The sequence below is a fragment of the Ambystoma mexicanum genome, chromosome 3q (genome assembly GCF_040938575.1).
Source record: "Ambystoma mexicanum isolate Mex_15411 chromosome 3q, UKY_AmexF1_1, whole genome shotgun sequence".
NCBI classification, from domain to species: Eukaryota; Metazoa; Chordata; class Amphibia; order Caudata; family Ambystomatidae; genus Ambystoma; species Ambystoma mexicanum.
Window position 1 is genome coordinate 1,146,875,308 of NC_090926.1, and position 22,088 is coordinate 1,146,897,395.

General features: G+C 41.7%; 1 protein-coding gene across 1 annotated transcript in view; it reads left to right on the forward strand.

Moving 5' to 3' along the window:
• Positions 1-16,716: 16,716 nt before the first annotated feature.
• DDX39A (DExD-box helicase 39A) overlaps positions 16,717-22,088 on the forward strand; it is a 44,085-nt gene continuing 38,713 nt past the window's right edge. The window contains exon 1 of the mRNA XM_069603972.1: positions 16,717-16,934. The gene's annotated coding sequence lies outside the window, so the exon portion shown is untranslated. The remainder of the gene's footprint in view (positions 16,935-22,088) is intronic.

Here is a 22,088-nt window from a genome sequence, read left to right on the forward strand (position 1 = left end):
TTCCATCTATTCCATTGACCTTGTACATCCACATCACAATAATATCTTTCACATCACCATAATACCATTCAGATCACCATAATACCATTCACATAACCATAATACCATAGATACCTGTTCCCATTTTGTTATAACTTGCAAGAGTATCGTCACCAGGGCGTGCTTCTCTTGAGTTGTCCTCCGTTACGAAGTCCCATGCTGACCTGTAATTCTGGAGCCACACCCTGCTTCAGTGAGCAGAAAGGATTTCTTTTAAAATGGCTTCTACTAAAGTCGCTCAGGATACATGGGTTTTTTGATTTAGGGGTCTGATCACTATAGTTGGGCGTTGCTGTCTGCTTAAGGCTTTGTAAAGTACGGGTGCAAGAAACTAAGTAACACGTTGGGTCGTCACCACTGAAAGTGAACCCCAACTTACAGGAGCACCCCTTAACTATTCTGGGGTACCCCCTGATCACCCTCAAACCAGAGTAAATACACCCCTCTAGGGAATTAAGGCCATGAGTCTATCTTGTAAGAGATAACAAATGTTAATCTTTACAGATCATGAGGATTGGCGAAATGGCAGAGGGCTCTGCCATTTCCGACCATTATTCTGTCGTCCGTGGCTGGCTCCCAGGTCCTGAAAACTTGTGCTGGGCCTGGAACTCATCCAAAACTGTTCTTCTTCCCATACAAGGGATTCTGCAATGTCTTCCTTTTTTCATCATCAGGAATTCCTGGCAGCCATGCTACTTAACATATGAATACCTTACATAGACACACACTGCAGCCCTGCAGATTTTTTTTAAAACTTTGAGGCCTAGCCCCCAGTAAAAAACTAAACATTTTTATAACTAATTTTCATTCATACTCTACACATCTTACTCATATTTTTATGTGGTCCTACAATCTCTTTTAAACCTAATTTCATAATTCTGTATGTCGTGCATTGACTCTGTACACTCCTATTCTTAGTCTGCATGGGCTAATGATGAACAGGAACAGCTGCTGAGTTACCTTGTGCTCTCTGCCAGCCTGCCTATAGTCTATTTATAGCACAGGCTGAATCCACTGTGTGCTTTGCGCTAAGCTAACTACAATTTTACAAATATATCCATCTAAATAGTTATTTGCACCTTTATATTTCAATCCTAACTATCTTTATTTAGTAGCCCTCCTCCCCCCTGGACTCTTGTCGTGCTTAGAAAATAGTTAACAGAAGTCTTGCCTAATTCTAAAGCACTTGGAAAGTTTGGAAATGAAGGAAAGCACTAGGCTCCTTCCCAACAGTGGCATTCTGCGAGCAAGAGACTTGTGGAGAACAAGAGACTTTATCGCAGAAGGTCCTAATTGATTTTTTAACTGCATCCTGGTGGTCAAAGAAGCTAGACTGTGTTCCAAGCTCAAGTGTGATGCCTTGTCCTAGGCTGAAACGTGGTGATGGGGAGCTTATCACTCATCTGTTCTGACATATTGTTTCTTGAACACTCTTTCTTTTGCATCCATCATTTTCCTAAACCATTTGTATTTAGAAAAAAAGGATTGCAATAGGTTTATTAGTATAGGTCATTTTAATTTAGACAAGACTCCACTAGGACTGTGTTATTTATACTTTGATGGTTGTAGCTTGCTCCCATCCTTAGATTTGGGGTTAGTCAGGTGTTCAACCAACCCACTGAAGTTCAATAAACACCCTTGAACTGTGATCACTTGTGTCTGTCTTCACTGTTTGATACCATGCCTTCCTTACAGGACCCATGGGGGGCAGGAATACCTGGTTGGAGCAGAGCGTGTGCAGAGAAATCTGTGTTTCTCTGCCCTCCATGACCTTTGGGAAGCAGATGAAAAGGTCTGACAAGAAAGCATGCTGGAAAGAATTCGATACTGGTACATAAAGACAGGATGATGGCATAGTGCAAAAATGAAAAAATGAAAGAATGAAAGGCAAGGGTGTTATGGTGCAACCGAAAATTTAAAATAAAATACACTTATAACAAAGTGAGCTTGGTACTGTAAGGAACTCAATTCAAATGCAAGTTCCTCTGTCTTGTCTTCAAATCCCTCCATGGTCTTGCCCCCCTACCTTTCCTTCCTTCTTACTCTCTACTCCCCTTCTCCTTCTCTTCGCTCTGGTGATCTTTTCCTACTCTCTCCTCCTCCACCTCCCTGGGCCCCCTCGCGCTTCTGCTCTTTCCAGTTGTGATTCAATTACCATTTTGTGCTTGTTGTATTTCTTTGTGTTCTCATGTAAAGCACTTTGGATTAAAGTGCTATATAAATTCAATAAAATACAAACAAAATACAAATGGTGGCAACAGTAAAGACAGACACAAGTGATCACGGTTCAAGGGTGTTTATTAAACTGTATGCGTGGGTGATAAAAACACCTAATCTGAACCTAAAGCTATAATGGGAGCAAGCTACAACAATCAAATAATAATGAGGCAGTCCTAGTTGTGTCTTTTCAAATAAAAAGGGCCTATCCTAAAATAAAAATATTGCCAATCCTTACCACTAAGTTACAAAAATAGTCTGGGATAATGTTCAGAAAAGAAAGAAGTGTTCACAAAATGATAAGTCAGGATGGCATGGCTGGGTCTCCCTTCCCCACGTTTTAAGCACGGTACAAGGTGGAACTCCTGAGCACAGCACACTCCTGCGCCTCTTCAGCGCAAGGTTCGCAATTCCATTCAATGATACCAGAACCTTCAGGGGCCAAGTCTCTTTTCTACAATAGTCTCTTGCCTTAGAAGGTCTGCTGGATCAAAACAACAAACAAACAAAAGTTCCTTCGGTGGTCTTGCACCTTGGTGATTGTTCTTTGCCTCTAGGATCTCCCTCTGCTGCACTCGGGTCATCCGGAAAAGTAGGTTTCTCTCCGTTGGGTTCACTACGGCCTTTCAAATACAGCTTGTAACATTCAAGAGCCTTAATGTCTTATTAAACAACCATTCACTGTGGAAAAACCTCAGCCGGGTTCACTCTTTTCAACACAATGTTCACGGGTGTACTACTCTTCACCCCAACTCGCAGGCATCCCTCAGCTGGGTTCACATTTGCCAAATATAGATTTAACTTTGCTTTATCTCAATGCTGGATTCACTTTCTTTAGCTTTCCCCTTTGCATCCCTCTGTCGGGTTCACATAGCCATCTTTAACACAGTTCATGAATTTCTAACACAGTTCATGATTTGCTCATTTTCATCAGAAAGCGTGGGTTCCCTTCTCCAAGCTTTCTTTCGGCATCCCTCTGTCGGGTTCACACTTGCCTTATTTCACAATATTCACAATCTTATCAGAAAGCAGGGTTCCCATCCCTGAGCTTTGTCTCAGCAATGGGTCAGAGAATTTAGAGTGTACAAGGGATTTAACGTGACCCTTGAAGGACCACTCTGACATCTCACGCTGCCCTTTCCTAGGGCCTTCTGGTCAGGGGTCAAGTCCTAAAAATTAAAGTGGGGGGACTCATCAACAAACGCAATGGGATGTGACATCACCAGAAATTAGCATATCAAGGTGAAATATGCACATTTCATTAAATTGGCTTTGCATAACCACCCAAATTGCGCAGGACGAATGGCATTTGCCTTTCATAAAATCAACACACACACAACACCAAGAGAGGATATTTTCTTCTAATAGTGTTTTTGAAATCATTGAAAGGTGTGCATGTTTTAAACTCCAAGAACCAATACAAATGTTTTCCCTGGGACTTGAAGTACTGAAATGGGACATTTCACCTTTAATTGTTTGTTCTTTTTCAACAGGTTATATAGTGCAGTGGTGAAGTGTCCAGCCTGCAAGTCTGATGACTCTGATTTGATCGCCAAGGTCGACTTTAATTCATAAATTAAAAGAGGACTTTCAATTTCAATGTTTCTCATTTTAGCTGGGGTGGACTGAGTCTCCCTTCTGAATACAGTGGGTGGACTCCACCCCCCCCCACGTGTACCCTCGACTACAGCCTTGCTTCTGGGACTTGCAGTTTTAACACACACCAAAAGCGCCATCCAGAGTCCTTTGAATGAGCACTCCTGAGGTGCCTGACCACTCTGTCGCTGTCCTTTCAAAAGTGTTGGCGTCAGGCTGGAGAAAGTCTTATCAAAATTGGTACATCCAAATCAGGCCGACTTCGTGAAAGTAAGAGTTTCAGCGACAAATATGCAAAAGCTTCTATAAACAATGTCAGAATCAAGCAAGTTAAATGTGGGATCAGCTGCTCTTTCGCTGGATGCAGAGAAAGCCTTTGACAAGGTATATTGGGACTTTATGTTCAGAACTCTGGAGGGAATGAATTTTGGTAAGGAATTTATGAGCTGGGTGAGATTGCTTTATATGAACCCAACGGCTGAGGTATTAACGAATGGCAAGATTTCATCAAAGATTGAATTACTCCGAGGGACACGTAGAGGTTGCCCACTGTCGCCTTTGCTTTGTTCTTTCCCTGTAGCCTTTGGTGGTGGCTATCAGATCGGAGAAGAGAGATATAAAAGACATGATGGATGTGAATATGAAAGTAACGATGGAGAAATTATCGGCAGAGTTTGAACAATGGGATTCTCTTAATTTGTCACATGGTGGAAAAGTGAATGCACTGAAAATGACGGCTGCGCTAAAGATAACTTATGTCATGAGCATGTTCACCCTTCCGAGAAGGAAATCAATGTTGAAAAAACTTGATGGTATGATTCAATCGTTCTTGTGGGAAAAAAAGGTGCCAAAGTTAAAACTTTGGAAATTACAGCTCCAGAGTGAAAGAGGAGGTTTAAATATTCCGAACTTTGCCAGATATCATTACGATTTCACGGCAAGGGACTTCTTACCATTCTTAATTGAGTCATTTGTTGAATGGTCGATGGCCCAGGTCAGCATGGCCGGTCCTCTGAATCCATTGGCTTTACTATCCACCACGAGCAAAGGTTGGAGTGAGAGGTCTGAGTTGACTGACTTTCTAAGGACTACCTGGAAAGATATAGCCTTGTCTCTCGATATGGACCCAGGCCTGATGGGTTCTTCATCTATTTGGCTAAATCCTGCTGTTAAAATCGACAACAAAACCATATTTTGGCTGAATTGGTTTCTGGAAGGAGTAAAGATGATTGGTGGCCTGTTTGAAGGAGGAACTTGGCTCTCATTTTGTGCATCAAGATCCAAATACGGTCTGACGGGCTGTAGATAGGGGGAGTATCGGATGCTAGGAGGAGTTTTATCATGGATGGTTCTAAATGATTCTGATCTGATGGTTTCTGTTATGCGCAGGGGACCGTGATCATAAGGCATCTGGGATGTACAAACTCCTGAGTAAAAAATCAAGTGGGAATACAAAACTTTTGAGTTTTTGGTCACAGTGCCTTCAGGAAGAAATGACTGCAACTCGTTGGGAGGCACTGTGTAGAAATATCCCCCGCATGTCGTTGAACATTGGAGAGCGGGCTCAGCAGGTGAAGTTGCTAAACAGAGTCTATTGGACACCAGTACGCATGTACAAACAAGGTCTGCGTCTGACAGATACCTGCTGGGGATGTGGACATACAAGAGGTTCACTTGAGCATATGCTATGGGTTTGCTATAAAGTAAAAGCATTCTGGCGCGGGATGGCAGATGTGATTAATAAAGTCGTGGGTGAAAACAGAGAATATGATTTTGGACCTCTAATTTTGGGTGAGGATACTGACCTGGAAGATCTGTCGTATCATCAAGTGACGTGGATCTTGAAGGCTTCGATGGTTGCGAAAAGGTTAATTCCACGGAACTGGAAAACGGCAATCATTCCAATGAGAGATGCTTGGCTAGAGGAAATGTATTCAATAAGAAATATTGAAAGAGCAGTTATGAACTTGCAGAAGAAAAGCAAAATGTTTGATAACATTTGTAGTGGATTTCTGAATAGCGAATTGGAATGAGTTTGTATTAGAGGAAGAAGAACTGGAGGAATCCAGACTATGAGATACATTTATTTGATTGATTTATTGAATTAATTGAAATTATTATTTGTTATTGTATATTTTTAAATACAATGTGCTAATACAGGGGTCATTGAAAATTGTAGTATTGTACTGTTTTGTTTACGTCTGTCATGACGTGTAAGGCACGAGAAGAATACAAGAGAGTGCTCCATGGAATGCAGACATGCGCTCGTAAAGAGAAACATAGCGAGCGTTTGAATAACTCGTAGTCAACGTCTGTCAGTTGGCGGAGCTCGATGTATACCCTATCTTCCCCACCTCCGTGCGTCGTGCCATCATTTACACTTCAAGTGGCGACGAGGATCGAGCTCCGCCGCCTCCTTTGATGAAGTTTTGCACCTTTGTTCGCTGCTGAGGCCGTTTTATCCGTGGGCGCCGGGCCGCTCCGTTTATATAACGTAGCAGCGGCTGCAACGTTGATCGTCTGGCTGTGGCAGGTCCCATGCTGCTGGCTGCTCCGTTCGCCCGAACGTAGCAGCGGCTGCAGCGGATGTTTGTGGGGCCAATCTGCAAGCTGATAAGCCAATCTGCGAGCTGCTCTATCTCACAAGTAAGTCCCGGCCACACTGTCTTGCTGTAATTTCTTCTGGACATTAAACACGCCCCTCACCAACTCGCTTATCACAGCAAATCCTGATTACCACTGTACGCAGTGTAGATGAGCACTCGCTCTTGAAATTACTGCACTGTGCCTTATAGACCGGCAGTCTTTCATTGCACTGCAAGTATACTGCTGACACACGTGCATGGACAATACATGAATGTTGCGCAAGTCCAGAATGTCAAGTTTAAGCTTATAAAGCCTTCACAAAACATTGTTCACTGCTGATCTGCAGTTTGGTTTATACACAGCAAGCATATGAGACTCCTGGGAAGCATAGATGTGAAATACATTGTCTCTTCATACCTCCTACGATACAACAATTACTACAATAGAGTGCTACTTAGACTTTCTGTGTTCCTGGTGCTTAATATTACCGCATTATCAGCTGTGTGGCGTTGACAGGACCAGCAATCAGAGATATTACCTCTCAATTGCAAATATTAACTCTGTATCAACCTAATCATCATGTCTTTTAGCGGTGTCCCACCTCCCATGTTCCTTCTATCAGATGTGGGGGAACCTGCTATCCCATGGAAGAGATGGATTAAAGCTTTTGAGCACTACTCAGGTGTGATATGCAGTCAGAATTGTAGTGTGGAAAAAAATAAATCACTTTTGTTACACTGCCTGGGTCCAGCTGGCCAAGAAAAGTTTGAGGACTTGCCTCAACTGTCTCCTAAAGAAAGTGCGGATTTAAATGAATATGAATGTTCAAAAAAAAAGATGAGCAAACACTATGAAAAGAAAGTGAGCACTATCCTTGAACGCTACAAGTTTGGTAAGAGAGTTCAGGAGGAAGGTGAAAGTGTTGAGCAATACATAACCACTTTGAGAAAATTAGCCAGAACCTGTAATTTTAATGCACAAGTGGATGAAAAACTTTGTGACCAGTTCATGTTGCAGTGCAGGAGCAGTAAGTTGAGAGAAAAGTTGTGGGCTGAGTATGATCCATCCCTTGATACAGTTTTGAGGATAGCCAAAGAAGTTGAACATACGGAAAAATGTGTTCGCGAATTAGAGGACAGAATGCAGTCTACTGAAATCAAACACGATAATCTGAACAGCAGTGTTCCCGTCCATGCTAATAAAGGTAGTGAATCAGTAGCCCAAGTGACAGATATGACGAGCAGCAGAAGCAAGTCAGAGAAGACTCGCAGATCAATGTGGAACGAGGACAAGAAAAACAAAGGAGTATCCAAGACATATGCAAGGAGGAGTCCACGCAAACAGAGGAGTAGTCCAAGGAGGAGGAATACTGGCAGGTGTTTCAGGTGTGACAGTACAGATCATTGGCAAGATAACCCTGAGTGCCCAGACTTGAAGATTATATGTGGTAAATGTAAGGGCAAGGGCCATTACGCCAGATGTTGTAAAGCACAGAATACCTCTATGAATTGGATTGGTGATGATAACCACAGTGATGGTGATGAAGATGAATGTGTATTTGTTATATCTGATGAGCAACATGAAGAAGAAATGGAGAGTCCGAAGGCTACCGTATGTGTTGGCGGAGTAAATATGCACATGATGATTGATTCCGGTGCCAAATACACTCTTATACCGCAAGATAAGTGGGACAAGAAAAAACATGAATACTTGCATGAACCGGACGTTAAGCCCAGAGCCTATGGTGCGTTAAAATAGACGTTATTGGCTGGTTTTGGGGTGCACTCAAGTTTAAAGATAGGAAGGTGAATGGAAAGATCTACATTACGAGAGCTGGGAGAATTCCTTTGTTAAGTTGGACCCACCAAAGTAAACTCAAGGTTAAATTAGATGCCAGTGCCGACGAAACTGTGTTGAACATTGAAAATGAAGCAATAAGTAAATCCACCGGAATGAAGAGCACAAAGAATACTGATGAGGTGATGAAAGGCGTCTTCAAAGATGAGATAGGCTGTCTGGGAGGTTTCTCACATAAAATCAAGATGAAGCCCGGATACATTCCGGTGGCACAAAAATGACGTAATGTTCCTCTTTCTATGAGAGAAGAGGTGAAAAAGGAGTTGAAGAACCTAGAGGAACAGGGTGTTATAGAGAGTTTTGATACCAGTGAATGGGTGCTTCCTTTAGTTGTACTGAGGAAGAAATCTGGGAAGCTAAGGATATGTGTCGACATGAGGGAACTAAATAAATGTGTGATACCAGATAGGCACCCTCTCCCTAACATCCAGGAAGTAGTTTCTACTATTGGTCCATCTAAACACTTCTCCACTCTCGATTTATCTTCAGCATATCACCAGGTGAAGCTGCATAAAGAATCTAGGTGTATGACAGCATTTATCACGCCAGATGGATTATATCAATATAAAAGGCTACCTTTTGGACTCATATCAGCTGCATCTGTCTTTCAAAAGATTATGCATAAATTATTTGAAGGTGACCATGGCATCATCTGTTTCCAAGATGACATTTTAGTTCATGCTGTTGACCAAAAAACACATAATGAGAGACTACGACATGTATGCAGGAAGCTATGTGATGCTGGCATGACTTTAAGTAAGGAAAAATGTAAGATTAATTGTAGTGAAATCGAATATTTGGGACATACCATATCATCTGAAGGTGTACCACCAAAGAAACAACTACTACATGCTATTGAAAATATGCCAAGACCCAAATCTAAAGAAGAAGTGCGTACTTTTATTGGCATGGCCGAGTACTACTCAAAATTCATGCGTGATTTTGCTATGCACACCATTCCACTTCGCGAACTTTTGAAAGAAAAAACATTTGCATGGGACACAGAGTGTGAAGAAGAATTTATGTGGATAAAACATGAATTGAACAAAACACCATCTTTGAGGAACTTCAGAAGTGGTGAGAAAACTGTTATCACGACGGATGCCAGCAATGTGGCTCTGGGAGCAGTTGTCACACAGGAGATTCGTGGCAAGGAGAGACTGATTGCATTTGCATCTAGGTTGTTGAAAGGGGCGGAAACATCATATGCAGCTATTGAAAAGGAGACATTAGCCATCAAATGGGCTGCTGAGAAATTCCTGAACTTTATTTGGGGTGCGGAAGTGGAATTCCGTACGGACCACAAACCACTGGTCCATGTCATAAAGAATAACGGATTGGATAATGTCTCTAATCGTATAAAAAGATGGGTCATACTCCTGCAAGAATATAATTGTGTGGTGAGATATGTACCGGGCACAAGAAATTGTGCTGCGGACTGCCTTTCAAGACTTACTAATGTCTCTGAGATAGATGATGATGAGGAGATGAAGTCTGAAGTTGTGCTCAACATTGAAGGATTGTCTATTTCGGAGAAGGAATGGGAAGAGGCAGAAGAGTTGGACAAAACGTTTCTAGAATTGAGGCAGATCATTCTAAGTGGAAACTCTTTAATGAAGACCAAATATGAAGAAAACGGACTGTCAGAATATTGGAAAGTTGCCAATGAGCTCAAAGTGGAGAATAACAGGATTATGAGGAACGACAGAATTATTCCACCCACAAGTCTATGCAAGAGAATTATCGAATTGGGACATGAAGGCCACCAGGGCATAGTGAAGATGAAGCAAAGAATATGTGACGATTTCTGGTGGCCAGGATATGATCTACAGATCGAGAGAGTCATACGCGACTGTATCCTTTGAAAAGAGAGTGATAGGGGATGTGTGAGTGAGAAATATCCTATGGTAGTCACAGATATTCCAGGTAACACTTGGGAAGATCTTGGTATGGATTTATTGGGTCCGATTTACAGTGGAGGTGAGCAGAAATATTGCCTAGTAATCATTGATCTTTTGACTAGGTGGGTAGAGGTCATGATCAAACCATGCATGACCGCCAAAATGGTGGTTGAATTTTTAACGGAGGTTTGTGGAAGGGAAGGTTTACCCAAAAGCATATTAACGGACAATGGAGTTCAGTTCCGTCAAGGGAGATGAAAAGATTTTGTGTAAAAAATTCCATTATGCATAAAAGGAGTGCCATATATCACCCGCAGACAAATGGAATGGTTGAGCGCTTCAACAGGGTACTTAAGGATGCTGTGCGATGGGCTTGGGCCAATGGAGTGAAGTGGGAAGAAGCAGTTAGGCAGACGATAAATGCTCACCGCTTCACAACACATTGCACGACAGGTCTATCACCATTTGAAATGAGTAGAGGTCGGAAAGCCAACACTAAGTTGACTCCACCTTGGATGAAAAGAATGACTGTATTGAAGAAAGATTTTGGAGATGCATGTGAGAACATTAGAGAAATGCAGTTGAAGAACAAGGAAGCTCATCACAGGTCTACAGGTAAGAACGCTAATAGGGTGCCACTGGTAGTTGGGGGACTGGTGAGGATTAAACTCACAAGTGGGTGAAGTGTAGAGATGCACACCATTAGATTTAAGGAATTTATGATTTTAAGTTCTAAAGTCAGTCTAATTTGTTGATTTTACTAAACAACTTTAGGTGCTCCCAGAGAGTAAAGTGCTACCTTTACTAGGAAATACTGAAACTGGGAAGATTCACTGCAAAAGCACGGTGAATGAACTGAGGCACAGCAATAAGCAACAAATGTTGCAATGATTCAATTATATGTAAGGAAACATCAATGAGTATAATGTAATCAAAGTAATTCAAATAATAAACAATTGTGTGAAGTACACAATTCAGTGTTCCATTTTATATAAACAACATATACTGGTATTTCAACATACACTAGTTCTTTAGTTGGTACAAATTCTAATAACAGTGAAGGAAACTGCTTCAAGTGCTTTGTATTTCAACAGCAATTTCATTAACATAGTAACCATCTCATGACAAAAATTCAAAAATTCACAAAATATCAAAAAAATCAAATCAAGTCCCAATATATGAGTAGACTTCAATTGTGTGATGTTTATATTACAAATGTCTTCTCTTCTTAACTACGCGTTTCGGGCGGTAAACACCCTTCTTCAGGTTATATATATTGGGTGAAGGCTCTCTAAATCCCTCCTGCAAATAATTACAAAAAATATTTCAATAGGAGTTACCATTTTTAAGTATATAAGTAATAATACTGAATTCCTTAACGGCATAAAATGGCACTAACCTTGTTGGTGGACCTGGAGTTAAGTCCAAATATTTACATTCTGGTAGACTGTAAATTAACTGAAAAACATATGTGCATATGTGTTATTCAGAAATGGAAAAGAGTGAATTGTGGCTAAGGGGGAGCAGGCGCCATAATCATAGCGCTGGGTCCCCCTGTTGCCACACATGGTTAAATACAACAATGCAAATATACCCACTGCAAACAGTCTAAATCTTACCTAAAAGTTATATTTGACCAAAGTCAATCTGTTTAAGTCGGCAAAGGAAACTTGGTGGATTCTCGAAGTGCCGGATTAGATTCAAATACCGGACCTGTAACATATATTATATGCTAAATTACGAAATTCCCTAACATATTTCGATGTGTATGTAATTAAAGAGAGACAGCCTACCTGTCTCAAGAGCAGCATTCAGTGTATCATCTGTCCTGCTGCGAGTCACAACAAAATCACTCAATTCATTCGTGTATACGAGTTGAAGAAAAAAGTCTCTGCTGCAAAACCAAAACAGAGTATGCGATATGCGGATGCTGTATATATGGCCATAGCTTTAAATAATTGTTTTCTGTCTCATAATTTGAAGATACCTTGAACATATAAGTCCACTCAGAATTCTTTTCTCTGCACGATCCAATGTCTGTTTACCTCCGCCGTCTCAATTGAAGAAACGCGGGTTCCATAGTAATGTTTCTACCTTAAATGTCCTTCTATTATTTCTATGACTACTCGAGTACGGGCGCCATCTTAGAATGGATCAGGATGCTGATTCCATAGTAATGTTTGTGCCTTAAATGTCCTTCTATTGTTTCTATAACTACTCAAGCGCGAGCGCCATCTTAGAATGGATCGAGACGCAAATAGATGTGTACGTCTAGTTTTCTGCCTGGTCTATTTATGCTCGTAAACGATACCAAATTTTTAAGGAAATATTATTATAATGTAAGTAGTTCAAAGTATAACTTATGTTTTGTTGTGATATTTCAACATCAATATAACAAAAAATTACATCATAATACTGCAGGTGACAACAAGGGTAACTGTTTTAACAAAGCCCCCTATCACAACACAAAATCAGTTGACAAATATACAGTGCATACCACTTACTAAGTGTGGGTACATGGTTCCAAAGAGGCACAATGGTGTACTGTACCTATATATTAGCTTCAGAGAAAGAGAATCTCAATCCATTTAGCGCTGATTTCAACAGAATTGCATTTTCACATCACTTCCCACTTAAAATATCACAAAAAACAATTCAAATCCCAATCAATATTCATTCCACGGGGATACATAGTATCAAGTTTCTCGATCCAAAAGATCTCTCTCTGTTGTAATAATTTCATCAGATTGCCCCCCCGTCTGGGGAGTTTAACCGATTCCAAAATCACAAATTTCATCTGTGCAATGGTGTGTCTTTCTGTCATAAAGTGTTGTGCTACCGGTGACTTTGTAGAACAATTCCTAATGTTTGACTTATGTTCTCCCCATCTCACTTTAGCTTTTCTACTGGTGAGTCCGACGTAATATATGCCACAAGGGCATTTTATTCCATATATTACATTTTTCGTGTCACAGGTAGATGTATGAAATAATGAAATGTTTTTACCACAATGGTAAAAACATTTCATTATTTCATACATCATGCAGTATTACCACAATGGTAAAAACATTTCATTATTTCATACATCTACCTGTGACACGAAAAATGTAATATATGGAATAAAATGCCCTTGTGGCATATATTACGTCGGACTCACCAGTAGAAAAGCTAAAGTGAGATGGGGAGAACATAAGTCAAACATTAGGAATTGTTCTACAAAGTCACCGGTAGCACAACACTTTATGACAGAAAGACACACCATTGCACAGATGAAATTTGTGATTTTGGAATCGGTTAAACTCCCCAGACGGGGGGGCAATCTGATGAAATTATTACAACAGAGAGAGATCTTTTGGATCGAGAAACTTGATACTATGTATCCCCGTGGAATGAATATTGATTGGGATTTGAATTGTTTTTTGTGATATTTTAAGTGGGAAGTGATGTGAAAATGCAATTCTGTTGAAATCAGCGCTAAATGGATTGAGATTCTCTTTCTCTGAAGCTAATATATAGGTACAGTACACCATTGTGCCTCTTTGGAACCATGTACCCACACTTAGTAAGTGGTATGCACTGTATATTTGTCAACTGATTTTGTGTTGTGATAGGGGGCTTTGTTAAAACAGTTACCCTTGTTGTCACCTGCAGTATTATGATGTAATTTTTTGTTATATTGATGTTGAAATATCACAACAAAACATAAGTTATACTTTGAACTACTTACATTATAATAATATTTCCTTAAAAATTTGGTATCGTTTACGAGCATAAATAGACCAGGCAGAAAACTAGACGTACACATCTATTTGCGTCTCGATCCATTCTAAGATGGCGCTCGCGCTTGAGTAGTTATAGAAACAATAGAAGGACATTTAAGGCACAAACATTACTATGGAATCAGCATCCTGATCCATTCTAAGATGGCGCCCGTACTCGAGTAGTCATAGAAATAATAGAAGGACATTTAAGGTAGAAACATTACTATGGAACCCGCGTTTCTTCAATTGAGACGGCGGAGGTAAACAGACATTGGATCGTGCAGAGAAAAGAATTCTGAGTGGACTTATATGTTCAAGGTATCTTCAAATTATGAGACAGAAAACAATTATTTAAAGCTATGGCCATATATACAGCATCCGCATATCGCATACTCTGTTTTGGTTTTGCAGCAGAGACTTTTTTCTTCAACTCGTATACACGAATGAATTGAGTGATTTTGTTGTGACTCGCAGCAGGACAGATGATACACTGAATGCTGCTCTTGAGACAGGTAGGCTGTCTCTCTTTAATTACATACACATCGAAATATGTTAGGGAATTTCGTAATTTAGCATATAATATATGTTACAGGTCTGGTATTTGAATCTAATCCGGCACTTCGAGAATCCACCAAGTTTCCTTTGCCGACTTAAACAGATTGACTTTGGTCAAATATAACTTTTAGGTAAGATTTAGACTGTTTGCAGTGGGTATATTTGCATTGTTGTATTTAACCATGTGTGGCAACAGGGGGACCCAGCGCTATGATTATGGCGCCTGCTCCCCCTTAGCCACAATTCACTCTTTTCCATTTCTGAATAACACATATGCACATATGTTTTTCAGTTAATTTACAGTCTACCAGAATGTAAATATTTGGACTTAACTCCAGGTCCACCAACAAGGTTAGTGCCATTTTATGCCGTTAAGGAATTCAGTATTATTACTTATATACTTAAAAATGGTAACTCCTATTGAAATATTTTTTGTAATTATTTGCAGGAGGGATTTAGAGAGCCTTCACCCAATATATATAACCTGAAGAAGGGTGTTTACCGCCCGAAACGCGTAGTTAAGAAGAGAAGACATTTGTAATATAAACATCACACAATTGAAGTCTACTCATATATTGGGACTTGATTTGATTTTTTTGATATTTTGTGAATTTTTGAATTTTTGTCATGAGATGGTTACTATGTTAATGAAATTGCTGTTGAAATACAAAGCACTTGAAGCAGTTTCCTTCACTGTTATTAGAATTTGTACCAACTAAAGAACTAGTGTATGTTGAAATACCAGTATATGTTGTTTATATAAAATGGAACACTGAATTGTGTACTTCACACAATTGTTTATTATTTGAATTACTTTGATTACATTATACTCATTGATGTTTCCTTACATATAATTGAATCATTGCAACATTTGTTGCTTATTGCTGTGCCTCAGTTCATTCACCGTGCTTTTGCAGAGGATTAAACTCACACCAGTTCTAAGGAATGGTCCATGTAAATGGTCAAAACCTGTTGGTGTGATTGAAGTATTCAAGCATGCAGTAAGAGTGGAGGATGGAAGGGTATGGAATTTGGAAAGGGTATGTGTATTGAAAACACCCAGAGTGGATCCACCAGAACATGGTGGAAATCTTAGAGAGGACGGTAGTGGTAAGGAATTGTGTGAAATTGGAAAGCGGTGTAAGGTTGTAGTGAGTAAGAAGAATTTGTCAGTAATTTCCTTGCCAAAACCTAAAACAGATTCTTCGCGCACGACAAGGAGAGGAAGGGTCATTTATGATCCTCGTGTCATGAAGGACTTTGTGTGGGGACATTGATCTTTGACCATATTACAGACATGCCAACATTCGTCAAGCCCTAAGAGGGAGATTTTACGACAGCAATCGGGAGAAAGTATTTTTCCCATAGGATTGCATTGGAGTTATAATTATTTTAGGCGGGAGACAGTAAAAAATAGCCCGTTTTTTCTATCAAAAATCGGGAGTCTCCTGCCTAAATCTGGAGTGTTGGCATGTATGATAATATGTAGCTTGTAAAATAGTTGGGAGTTTAGTTATTTTGTCAAGATAAGTTAAGGAGGGGAGATGTGTTGTATTGTACTGTTTTGTTTACACACGTCTGTCATGACGTGTAAGGCACGAGAAGAATACAAGCGAGTGCTCCATGGAATGCAGACACACGCTCGTAAAGAGAAACATAGCGAGCGTTTGAATAACTCATAGTCAACGTCTGTCAGTTGGCGGAGCTCGATGTATACCCTATCTTTTCCCCTAATATAATATATGTACAAGGTAATAAATATATCTTCCTCACCTCCATGCGTCATGCCATCATTTACACTTCAAAAATGTTGAGTGTTTATTATTGGTTGTTAAAGAGGGATATTAGATTGTTTGCTATTCTTAAGTATAGATCTGTATTGCTTGACACATATTTAGCCAGTGATACAGAAACATCATTACTCTTATTTTAGGCAGTAAACAAAATAAATTACACTCTGAAGGCATTAGCAATGACTGCCACCTTCTGTGGTGACTTTCCTAGTAACATGGAACAGAAAATACCAAAGGTAAGACAACCCGCTGTAACGCAATAGAAACATTACAGAAAAACATGTTGATAGACTAGAAGTACATTTTTAGTTCATTTACTAGATGCCGTTTACACGTTATAGTAATAGTCATGTCTGTATTCATGTGCTTGGTATTCGGCTGCGTAAGACCGTGCGACATTTCAAGATGTCGTCTCTACAGCTTGATGGGCGCGCTCTCTTTTCCTTCATGACCTTTTACGCAACTGGCTGGAAGTGACGCAGCACGTTGCCGGGTCGTTTCGCTCTCAGGGCAGCAGTAGTACTTCCGGCTGGCGGCCTGGCGCGTTGATAAAGGATCCTGTTGGTGTACTGCGGAAACCCCACGTGAACGAAGTGCACTTGATTGAGGATCGCGGGTCCGGTGAAAAGGTAAGAGGAAAGTTTCAGCGGCATCGCATGTGTGCAAGCTTTCTTTAAAGCTGCGGTACAGCTGGTTGAGGTTGTGTTGGAGGGGCGTTTGGTGGAGGCTTGGGACTCTGGCTTAGCTTTGTTTGGCAGGCATGATTCACTCTGGCTCGGGCAGACATCTTCCCTGACTGTAACATTTCTACAGCTGTCTCTTTGGCGTTCCGGGGTCGTCTTATGCCAGCTAATTGCTCCTCGTTAGCCTCATCCTCGCAGGACCCTTGGACATGCCCGTCGTAAATCACCAAAAATATTCCGCGCTTGTGACCATTGAAGCCTTTTATATTCACCCTATTTAATCTGACTATAGGGCTGTCGGACAAGCGATCGCATAGTCTTTCGAATGTTCCTCCATGCTACTGTAAATGTGCCTGCTCGCCAATCCCGAAAGTTCACCTGTTGATTCTCATCATCACGAACAGATCCAATTTCGGACGATTGCTAGTAGCGTGAGCAAATTTCTAACTCTACAGTACACACATCCGTCTGAAATGTGTCCCCGTAACTCCTAAGTAAATCTTTCTTTTACGTTTAAAGCAGCAGGCCTGAAGTTGTCACTCGCAACTTTAAACACTTGAAGGAAACCCATAAACAAGTATTAAAAGCAGATCTTGGGTAGCTGAGGAAACCCATGAACAAGTATTAAAAGCAGTTCTTGGGTAGCTGTCATCTTCCAGTATCAGTGAAGCTTATGTTCAGAACGTGAATGAACACTTATTACATATGTGGCAATAAATATCATGAGTGAGGGTTTTTTGGAGTAGACTACAGTGCGAGTGGAAACCGTTTTCGGGACTTAGTTTGGACAGATAAGGCACGCTCAAATACGAATGGTTTGCCTGGGAACACGCACTTTTAAGTGGCGAAGCTGTGATTCAAATCCAGCCTGCAAGGCAGGCACGTACACCCATATCTTCACTGCTATAATTTGTAGAGATATTGTTTGCGACAGGTGTTTTTGTAGCTTTGGTTTGCAAGCACCGGACTGTGGGAAGTAGTGCAAAAATGGAAGTGTTGTATCTGATTGCTTTTATTTTTCATGGTTATGTATTTGACGTATCTACAATAGCAGGGCAATTTTAACTTGGAATGCACGCATGACTCAATGAATCGTCTAAAGCAATGACCACTTTTAATGGACAACTCTCACTGGAACCATGAGTCAACGTTATTACAAAGAAATGCTTCTACCTACTGAGATTAATTGAGGAATGCTGCCCTGTCTATTGTCCCCACACAACTCTCACAATCATTTCCATAGTTTTATCAAGAATTGACTATGCACACAGCCTTTACTTTGGAATGCCAGAAAGTCTGGCATTGTGTTCATGAATTGGCAATCAAAGGAAATTGGGACAACTGAAGACCATCTCACATTTAGGACTGAACTTGGCTGTTCAACTTTAGTAGGACTGAACTTGGCTGTTCAACTCAAAATGACCAGCAATGCCAATGGGAGCTGAAGGAAAGCCACTAATCCATCACGTCACACTCCTCTCCTAACCATGCAGCACATAAGATTAATTAATTCTATCCATGCCCACATCTAGACTTATTTATTTTAAATTTTTTACCTTTGTGGAGCGTACCAACATCCCATGGTCATTGAGGTGCTTTTGATTGTCTTAGTTACAGTAGGGTTACATTGATCATGGTTAGTGAAAGTACGTACGGTTTTAGAAATGGGTTACAACATGGGTGTTTACAGGTCGGTGCATCAAACGGAGCAGTTGGGACCAGAGGGGGCTGTTCATACAAAAAGCATAGCTTTAATCGCTATCCTGAAGGCTAATTGGGAATCAATGCCCCTAATGTGAGAGGGTAGTGTGTTCCAGTGTGACACAGCCATTATTGGGTAGCTGGCTCCTCCTGCACACATCTGTTTTAGGGATGGAGATTCAGTTGGTGTAGGCTGATCTCGTTGGTCTGGCTGCTGTGGGTTTGGCTATTCTGAGAAAGGTACTCAGGGGCCATGTTATGGACACATTTTGTAAGTGCAGGAGTTTTGAAAAAGGTCTTTGACTAGCCATGCGTCACATTTAGTTAGGTTTGTGTGGCCATGCGTCACTATAACTCTTTAATCTTGCTGCACCCAGAAAGCACACTGTCTGGTAATTCTTGCTGCACAGAGATGGGCTAATGGAACTAGGTATTTGTGGGAGCAGCTAGTGTATTGAACTTGAGGGTTGGTGGGGGCGGCTAGTGTCCCGCAGAGCGGGAATTATTAAAGGGTGCCAGTGATTTGCAATTGGTTGAGCACAGAGGACATACTTGGAGGAAAATTGTGAGTAAACTAATGTACTAACCACGCTGCTACGGGTCCCCTGCAACATACCTCCCATGTACTATACATGCCTGTGGGCTAGACAAACTACAGAAAGAAGTACATCAACTTGAACATTAGCACAGCATACAATAGGAACTGGATCCTACCCTTACGGATACAACAAGCCAGTGCTCACGACCATAACTACCTGCCAAACTGCGCACTAAAGCCCCACCCCGGCATACAATAAACCGGGACACAATCATCCCTGTATCGATACAAACCAGTGCACACCAACTACCGCCCAATGCACACTCAACATAACTTTTTTATGTTAATGTTAAAGGACATTGAAAGAGGGAGGGGGAGGTGGGTTAGTGGGTGGAGGCTGGAAAAGTGCAAGATTGCAGTGATTTGCTGTTGGCAGCCTCAGCCCGGTGGTTCCGTCGGCTGGGCCTGGGGTGTATGCGGCCGGTAGTCGTGTGCTGATGTGCGAGTCTGTGTTTTTTGTTTTGTTGCAGTGTAGTGAGGTTGGTGCGGTTTGTTGTGCTGGAGGTTTGTGGTTGTTTGGTTTGGAGTTTGAGAGGTGTATGCAGAGAAGGAAATTGTTAGTGGTATTGGTTAGTTGGTATCTCTATCCTGGATTGACCGGTTGGGCTCGTGTAATCTTACACGACGGGGTGCTTGCGCACCCTGTGCCTCAGAAGGTGCGTGCCCGTTTTGTATTCGAGGCCACTTGAGCATTTAGCTGTCCCCTCCGTCCGCTCCCTCTAACTTTGCATGCTCCTCACCCCCACCCACATGACCAGGACACCTGCTAGTGTCCATACTTCCGATTGTGTGGTGATTGGTGGTATCTCGTCCGTTCCACAACCCCGATGACAAACATGGATGCATTGAGTTATACCCTTATGGATGCAACAAGCCAGTGCACGCAACCAACTCGCCCACATGCCAACACACGCCAGTTCCTCCTGGTTCTGGACCCATCCTATCATTCTATCCTCACTAACACACCCCGTCCTTTTTCTTGCAGAACCACATGTTCGCTCACTGCCACAGTGGTAAGTGTGCAGTATGGTATAAGACACCCTTACCTAACATCTAGCTCTATGGCATTTGTTTAGTGCATGCATTTTAGCCAAGGGCTTGGGTAGGTTGGGGAGGCAAAGGGCCTGCTAGCGCCCCATGTTCAACTGGCTTGTGGATGCCTGTTGAGATGTGCTGTTGTGAGAGTATGCGAGTCAATGAGAGTTGTGCTCAGCTAGAATTGTTTGTGGCACGTAGCTGCATTCTAGTGGCAGAGGTGATGCAAGTTCTAGTAGTGGATGGTTGACGATGTATGCATGTGGGAGGGATATGGCTAGATTTTGAGATTGGGTGCGATGCGTACCAGTGAGTCATGGCTGATTTGTAGTACAAGGAGGGAATGCAGATCCTATCATGTGGATGGACCGGAATCCTTTCTGTGCATGCTTGGTACCGTCTTGCGACTCATTTATGCCCCCCTACCAGTCTGGTCTGAGTGGAGCACCACAACCTCTGGTGGTTTTCACATATGTTAAAATGAAAGTGCAACCCCAATTCATTCCTAGTCTTTCCACCCTGACAGTCGTGTGTGTCCTTGGTGACATTCACAGGATGCACAAATTCCCTTTACTCCAGACACTGGACCACTTGGCATTAGGAACTGGACAGGGTATGTTGAAGTTTCCTGCCATGAGTAGCCAGCACGCCCCTCTGCTTGGAGCACACTAAGTCTGCTACCTTGCCCCATTTAGTAAGTTTTCTCTGGCCCACCTCTCCTGCGCATTGAAAACGGGAATTTGTGCCTGTATTCCAGGCGATGTGGGATCCACGAGGCCTACTGTGTGGTGATCCTTAAGTGGGAACCGTAGTTTGGTAATTGTCCTAGGGTTACTGTTCCCACTGACCCTGAAGTCTTAGTACTGGGTTGTCTATAGTCTGGCTACTGTCTGAATCTGCACTGCATTCACCAGCTCTGTACCAGTAAACGCTGCATTGGGCTTGAGATGCAGAATACTTTTTGTAATCCGGGATCATGGCCCCAACTTTGCTTAAGCGAGTTTGTGTAGCAAAGGCTTCATTTTATACTCTACCAGTCCATATTGAAGATGTGAACATAACCGGGGTAAACATTCTCTAGATAGAAACAGCACACTTTCTTACTCTTGAAGTGGGCTTGCACTCACCAGCCACCAATGGGTGGCTGTGAGTGCAAGCTTTGCGGCCTGTCTATACTGTCATATAGATTTTCTTTGAAAGAGGTATGGGTACCTGTTGCAGTGTTGAGGGGAAGGATTTGGAATAGTAGTTTAGAAGACTACAGTGGTGATTCGTTTTGGCAGTGGTGGGTTAGGTGTTTGAGGGTCTTACTGATATTCATGTTGGTCCCGGCTCCAGGGGCATTGATGTGGTTTAACTTTGTTGTCGGGAAACTGCAAAGTTGTGACGCAAGAGGTTCTGGTGATAGGTGGGAGAGGGGGCTTGGTGAGACTGGTAGAGGGACTTCTTTCATGGGGGAGATTGTTTTTTTGTTATTGGTCAATTAACACATTAATAGTTTAAAGCAGCATTGCGTGGATGTGGGCAATGTGATGGTGGGGGGGTGCAATCGTCAGCTTTAGCCCAAAATCAGACCATGGCAATAGCGCAACTTCCTAACCTGCACTTTAGACCTTCAAAAGAAAACCAGTGCTATTCCCGCTTTAGTTTCTCACTTGAGACAACCAGATGGTCCCCCACCCCTAATCCAAGTGAGAAACTGGCTAGCCTGCAAAAAGGAACATGTTTTAGCCACTCGGGTCAGTTCTTGATACCAGAGGCTACGC